At 40.6% G+C, this 8,052-nt stretch overlaps 1 non-coding gene across 1 annotated transcript; it reads right to left on the bottom strand.

Moving 5' to 3' along the window:
* Positions 1-372: 372 nt before the first annotated feature.
* Positions 373-2,297, bottom strand: LOC139997415 (small subunit ribosomal RNA). The gene has a single exon (XR_011802796.1). It is a non-coding gene; the product is annotated as a small subunit ribosomal RNA (ribosomal RNA).
* Between the last annotated feature and the right edge of the window lie 5,755 nt (positions 2,298-8,052).

The following is an 8,052-nucleotide window of genomic DNA, read 5'->3' as shown; positions in this document are numbered from 1 at the left end:
TGTTTACGACCTCACGCAGGCGCCTCGAGAATATTTTTAAGTTTTTCGTTTGTTATAATATTATTCGGAGACGGCGGGTCTTTCTGTGTACGACCTCACGCAGGCGCCTCGAATTATTCGTGTAAAAGTATATCTCTTCATCCCGATGATCGAGAGAGAGTGCCACACTCTTCGTATAGTTTCGTAACTGGAGCGTCTCCCACCTCCTTATTGTAAAAAATTTGGCTTTTGTCAAAGTATATAGCTTGTTAATACGTCGTATATACTTTGTGTCGATATAGGAGGAGTACGGCTCCTTACCGACGATATTATATATATTTTATTATACAGTGTTCAAGTCAAATATATTCTTTGTGTTTTTGTATTTTTCGTTAATGATCCTTCCGCAGGTTCACCTACGGAAACCTTGTTACGACTTTTACTTCCTCTAAATGATCAAGTTTGGTCATCTTCCCGGTAACATCGGCAATGCTTATCACATTGGCCGCGCACCAGTCCGAAGACCTCACTAAATCATTCAATCGGTAGTAGCGACGGGCGGTGTGTACAAAGGGCAGGGACGTAATCAACGCGAGCTTATGACTCGCGCTTACTGGGAATTCCTCGTTCATGGGGAATAATTGCAAGCCCCAATCCCTAGCACGAAGGAGGTTCAGCGGGTTACCCGGGCCTTTCGGCCAGGGAAAACACGCTGATTCCTTCAGTGTAGCGCGCGTGCGGCCCAGAACATCTAAGGGCATCACAGACCTGTTATTGCTCAATCTCGTGCGGCTAGAAGCCGCCTGTTCCTCTAAGAAGATTTGTTTGTACGTTGGTAGTAAAAACCCGCCGACCGAAGCCGGGGGCCTTCGAGATACCATAATTTACGTCTATTTAGCAGGCTAGAGTCTCGTTCGTTATCGGAATTAACCAGACAAATCGCTCCACCAACTAAGAACGGCCATGCACCACCACCCACCGAATCAAGAAAGAGCTATCAATCTGTCAATCCTTCCGGTGTCCGGGCCTGGTGAGGTTTCCCGTGTTGAGTCAAATTAAGCCGCAGGCTCCACTCCTGGTGGTGCCCTTCCGTCAATTCCTTTAAGTTTCAGCTTTGCAACCATACTTCCCCCGGAACCCAAAAGCTTTGGTTTCCCGGAAGCTGCCCGCCGAGTCATCGGAGGAACTTCGGCGGATCGCTGGCTGGCATCGTTTATGGTTAGAACTAGGGCGGTATCTGATCGCCTTCGAACCTCTAACTTTCGTTCTTGATTAATGAAAACATTTTTGGCAAATGCTTTCGCTTCTGTCCGTCTTGCGACGATCCAAGAATTTCACCTCTAACGTCGCAATACGAATGCCCCCATCTGTCCCTATTAATCATTACCTCGGGGCTCCGAAAACCAACAAAATAGAACCGAGGTCCTATTCCATTATTCCATGCACACAGTATTCAGGCGAAGGTAGCCTGCTTTAAGCACTCTAATTTGTTCAAAGTAAACGTATCGGCCCACCTCGACACTCAGTGAAGAGCACCGCGATGGGATATTAGTTGGGACCGCCCCGCGAGGAGCTAAGCCCACCGATAGGACGTACCACATAATGCCAGTTAAACACCGCGAGCGGTGAACCGACACTGTGACACACAGATTCAACTACGAGCTTTTTAACCGCAACAACTTTAATATACGCTATTGGAGCTGGAATTACCGCGGCTGCTGGCACCAGACTTGCCCTCCAATTGGTCCTCGTTAAAGGATTTAAAGTGTACTCATTCCGATTACGGGGCCTCGGATGAGTCCCGTATCGTTATTTTTCGTCACTACCTCCCCGTGCCGGGAGTGGGTAATTTGCGCGCCTGCTGCCTTCCTTGGATGTGGTAGCTGTTTCTCAGGCTCCCTCTCCGGAATCGAACCCTGATTCCCCGTTACCCGTTACAACCATGGTAGGCGCAGAACCTACCATCGACAGTTGATAAGGCAGACATTTGAAAGATGCGTCGCCGGTGCTAGATGACCATGCGATCAGCACAAAGTTATTCAGAGTCACCAAAACAAACGATGGACGAACGGACGAGCCATCCGCCACCGATTGGTTTTGATCTAATAAAAGCATTCGTACCATCTCTGGTACGAATCTGTTTGCATGTATTAGCTCTAGAATTACCACAGTTATCCAAGTAAGTTTAAGTATGATCTAAGAAACCATAACTGATTTAATGAGCCATTCGCGGTTTCACCTTAATGCGGCATGTACTGAGACATGCATGGCTTAATCTTTGAGACAAGCATATGACTACTGGCAGGATCAACCAGGGAACTTTGTATTTTATATATATATTATATATTAGAGTCAAAAGACTCTCTTTTTAAAATAGCCTCAGAGTGTCGTAGGTGGGTCCGTAACACCGTACGACGAGACTTTTCGTTCTTAGTGAACGTTCGACGACACCCTTTTAATTCCCGTTGTAACGTCGAACGCCACTACTCTCTCTCATTTCGCCACTCTCTCTTTACTTTCTTTCGTTCGTTTGATTGTTTGTGTGGAATATTTTAAGATCATTCTGTTCATAGGATCATTCTGTAAGAATGGTTTGTTGGTTGAACGAATATGCCTTAGCGGTAAAAAGCACGTAAACTGCATGCTGAACGTACCGTCCTCGTAAGAAACATATTCGTTCGTTCTTTTGATATTCTCCAATCAGAAAGAACGCACTTCCTAAAAGGTAGTACGCTCCCCATTAGCCTTTCGTATGTTTAAAACGTACTGCGTACGCTATAACATAAGTTTTGGAACGGTCTCTGCCGAACCAGCATGAATTGATACTCAGTTAGTAACAAGCACACTGCCCTAACTTTTTTTAAAGTTAGTGCGAGCATACAGGATCCAGCTTCCCGACTAAGGGGAACCTTGCCACGTTATTTGGTCATTACGTCCAGGACAGCGACCCGCGGCGCAGCAGTGTAGAGAAAGAGTCGATACGAGAACGAAGGAACAGTCGAGAAATAGTAAAAAAGTTCACTAAGACTCGAGGAGCGGTGACTGAATTCTCAACCGAGGCCGTAGAATAGCCACGCGCTCGACGCTGTTCCGTCCGGACCGTCCGACTCGACGTGTCTCTTATAGATACCAAAGCGCCGGCCGGACGGTCGGCGCCGGCCGGGCCAGCGGCCGGGCGCTTACCATGTAAAACCTCCGTTAGAGCGTACCGTCGGACTTAGTCTCTGAAACGCTCGACCACTTTTTTCGAATAAACTACCCTTAGAAAACATCCTATCGTCGAGATATTTTAACGCACCGCTTATTTTAATATTTCAAACGAGTTTTTATCGAAAAATTTAATTTTTTTTTTTTTTTCAAAATCGCATCAGTAAACCACCTCTTTTAACGAATACGGACAAAAACCACGTTCTTAATCGATTAGAACACGTTAAAACAACGAGAAATATGCAAAAAAATATATACCTTGCAACGTTAATTAACGAAAAAATTAAACAAATATCGCAGTCGTGTCAGTTCGACGGACACTAATTTTTTAAAAAATTCGAAAAAAACGTTTAATCCAGTTGTATTTAATAGAGATATAACCGTTTCTGCAAAAATATTTATACCTTATAACGCTTTTTAACGAAATAACTCGAAATAAGCTTTTCGGACTTTTCCGCCGGCCGAAATTTTTCTAAGTCCCAACGTACCGTCGGACTTAGTCTCTGAAACGCTCGACCACTTTGTTCCAATAAAGTACCCTTATAAAACGTCCTATCGTCGAGATATTTTAACGCACCGCTTATTTTAATATTTTAAACGAGTTTTTATCGAAAAATTTAATTTTTTTTTTTTTTTTCAAAATCGCATCAGTAAACCACCTCTTTTAACGAATACGGACAAAAACCACGTTCTTAATCGATTAGAACACGTTGAAACAACGAGAAATATGCAAAAAAATATATACCTTGCAACGTTAATTAACGAAATAATTAAACAAATATCGCAGTCGTGTCAGTTCGTCGAACACAAATTTTTTAAAAAATTCGAAAAAACGTTTAATCCAGTTGTATTTAATAGAGATATAACCGTTTCCGCAAAAATATTTATACCTTATAACGCTTTTTAACGAAATAACTCGAAATAAGTATTTCGGACTTTTCCGCCGGCCGAAATTTTTCTAAGTCCCAACGTACCGGTCCAGAATGAGACAAAGTTCCAAAGGCCCGGTCGTATCCGTCCGTTTTTTTTTAACCTTCCACGGACGAAATAAACGTTTAATCCCGACGTAAAATACAATAATATAGCGATTTATATAAAAATATTCATACCTCATAACGCTTTTTAACGAAATAACTCGAAAAAACTTTTCGGTCCGAAATTTTTCTAAGTCCCTACGTACCGCTCGAGAATGCGACTAAGTTCCAACGTCCCGGGCGCGATCATACTTTTTTTATATAACTTTTCAGCGACGAAATAAATGCTTAATCCCGATGTAAAACGTCATTTTAAAGCGATTTATGCAAGAATATTCGCACCTTATAACGCTTTTAAGCGAAATAATTCAAAAAAACCTTTCGAATAAAAAATTTTTTTTTAACGTTTTCGGGACCAAATAAACGTTTAATCCCGACGTAAAATATAATAATACAACGATTTATATAAAAATATTAATACCTCATAACGCTTTTTAACGAAATAACTCGAAAAAACTTTTCGGTCGAAAATTTTTCTAAGTCCCTACGTACCGGTGGAGAGTATGACCAAGTCCGACGGGCCGAGTCGCGTCGGTCCACTATTTTTTTTTAACGTTTTCGGGACCAAATAAACGTTTAATCCCGACGTAAAATATAATAATATAGCGATTTATATAAAAATATTCGTACCTTATAACGCTTTTTAACGAAATAACTCGAAAAAACTTTTCGGTCGAAAATTTTTCTAAGTCCCTACGTACCGGTGGAGAGTATGACCAAGTCCGACGGGCCGAGTCGCGTCGGTCCACTATTTTTCTTTAACGTTTTCGGGACCAAATAAACGTTTAATCCCGACGTAAAATATAATAATATAGCGATTTATATAAAAATATTCGTACCTTATAACGCTTTTTAACGAAATAACTCGAAAAAACTTTTCGGTCGAAAATTTTTCTAAGTCCCTACGTACCGGTGGAGAGTATGACCAAGTCCGACGGGCCGAGTCGCGTCGGTCCACTATTTTTTTTTAACGTTTTCGGGACCAAATAAACGTTTAATCCCGACGTAAAATATAATAATATAGCGATTTATATAAAAATATTCATACCTTATAACACTTTTAAGCGAAATAACTCGAAAAAACTTTTCGGTCGAAAATTTTTCTAAGTCCCTACGTACCGGTGGAGAGTATGACCAAGTCCGACGGGCCGAGTCGCGTCGGTCCACTATTTTTTTTTAACGTTTTCGGGACCAAATAAACGTTTAATCCCGACGTAAAATATAATAATATAGCGATTTATATAAAAATATTCATACCTTATAACACTTTTAAGCGAAATAACTCGAAAAAACTTTTCGGTCGAAAATTTTTCTAAGTCCCTACGTACCGGTGGAGAGTATGACCAAGTCCGACGGGCCGAGTCGCGTCGGTCCACTATTTTTCTTTAACGTTTTCGGGACCAAATAAACGTTTAATCCCGACGTAAAATATAATAATATAGCGATTTATATAAAAATATTCATACCTTATAACACTTTTAAGCGAAATAACTCGAAAAAACTTTTCGGTCGAAAATTTTTCTAAGTCCCTACGTACCGGTGGAGAGTATGACAAAGTCCGACGGGCCGAGTCGCGTCGGTCCACTATTTTTTTTTAACGTTTTCGGGACCAAATAAACGTTTAATCCCGACGTAAAACTTAATAACATTCCCATTTATATAAAAATATTCGTACCTCATAACGCTTTTTAACGAAATAACTCGAAAAAACTTTTCGGTCCGAAATTTTTCTAAGTCCCTACGTACCGCTCGAGAATGCGACTAAGTTCCAACGTCCCGGGCGCGATCGTACTTTTTTTATATAACTTTCCAGCGACGAAATAAACGCTTAATCCCGATGTAAAACGTCATTTTAAAGCGATTTATGCACAAATATTAGCACCTTGTAACGCTTTTAAGCGAAAAAATTCGAAAAAACGGTTCGATTAAAAAATTTTTTTTAAAGTTCTCGGGACGAAATAAACGCTTAATCCCGACGTAGAAATACATAATATTCCCATTTATATAAAAATATTCATACCTCGTAACGCTTTTAAGCGAGATAACTCGAAATAACTTTTCGGTCCGAAATTTTTCTAAGTCCCTACGTACCGGCCGGGGGATCGACGAAGTGCCAACCTCCCGGTCATGTCGGTCCGGAGGGGGCAATTTTTTAAAAAAATAAAACGAAATCGTTACGTTCGACTAGAATTCGTCGAACCATAACGATTTCTATAAAAATATTCATACCTCGTAACGCTTTTAAGCGAAATAACTCGAAATAACGTTTCGGTCCGAAATTTTTCTAAGTCCCAACGTACCGCTCGAGAATGCGACTAAGTTCCAACGTCTCGGGCGCGATCGTAAATTTTTTACGGCACCTTTCGGGGACGAAATAAACGCTTAATCCCGATGTAAAACGTCATTTTAAAGCGATTTATGCAAGAATATTCGCACCTTATAACGCTTTTAAGCGAAAAAATTCGAAAAAACGGTTCGATTAAAAATTTTTTTTTAACGTTGTCGGGACGAAATAAACGCTTAATCCCGACGTAGAAATACGTAATATTGCTATTTATGTAAAAATATATACGCATCATAACGCTTTTAAGCGAGATAACTCGAAATAACTTTTCGGTCCGGAATTTTTCTAAGTCCCTACGTCCCGGCCGGGGGATCGACGAAGTGCCAACCGCCCGGTCATGTCGGTCCGGAGGGGGCAATTTTTTAAAAAAATAAAACGAAATCGTTACGTTCGACTAGAATTCGTCGAACCATAACGATTTCTATAAAAATATTCATACCTCGTAACGCTTTTTAACGAAATAACTCGAAAAAACTTTTCGGTCCGAAATTTTTCTAAGTCCCAACGTACCGGTCGAGAATGCGACTAAGTTCCAACGTCCCGGGCGCGATCATACTTTTTTTATATAACTTTCCAGCGACGAAATAAACGCTTAATCCCGACGTAAAACGTCATTCTAAAGCGATTTATGCAAGAATATTCGTACCTTGTAACGCTTTTAAGCGAAAAAATTCGAAAAAACGGTTCGATTAAAAAATTTTTTTTAAAGTTCTCGGGACGAAATAAACGCTTAATCCCGACGTAGAAATACATAATATTGCCATTTATATAAAAATATTCATACCTCGTAACGCTTTTTAGCGAGATAACTCGAAATAACTTTTTGGACCGGAATTTTTCTAAGTCCCTACGTACCGGCCGGGGGATCGACGAAGTGCCAACCGCCCGGTCATGTCGGTCCGGAGGGGGCAATTTTTTAAAAAAATAAAACGAAATCGTTACAGTCGACTAGAATTCGTCGAACCATAACGATTTCTATAAAAATATTCATACCTTATAACGCTTTTAAGCGAAATAACTCGAAATAACTTTTCGGTCGAAAATTTTTCTAAGTCCCTACGTACCGGTCGAGAATGCGACTAAGTTCCAACGTCCCGGGCGCGATCATACTTTTTTTATATAACTTTCCAGCGACGAAATAAACGCTTAATCCCGATGTAAAACGTCATTCTAAAGCGATTTATGCACAAATATTAGCACCTTGTAACGCTTTTAAGCGAAAAAATTCGAAAAAACGGTTCGATTAAAAATTTTTTTTTAACGTTCTCGGGACGAAATAAACGCTTAATCCCGACGTAGGAATACATGATATTCCCATTTATGTAAAAATATATACGCATCACAACGCTTTTAAGCGAAATAACTGGAAATAACCGTTCGGTACGAAAATTTTTCAAAGTCAGACGGGCTCTCGAGCGTTGCTCGCTCGCTGCGCTCGCTCGAAAAAAAAACTAGCCCAACCCAAAACCAATCCCTTTTTCGCGTTCG

The sequence above is a fragment of the Bombus fervidus genome, unplaced genomic scaffold (assembly GCF_041682495.2).
Source record: "Bombus fervidus isolate BK054 unplaced genomic scaffold, iyBomFerv1 scaffold0081, whole genome shotgun sequence".
Taxonomy (NCBI): Eukaryota; Metazoa; Arthropoda; class Insecta; order Hymenoptera; family Apidae; genus Bombus; species Bombus fervidus.
Note: the sequence above shows the minus strand (reverse complement) of the source record. Positions and strands in the feature narration are given on the sequence as shown.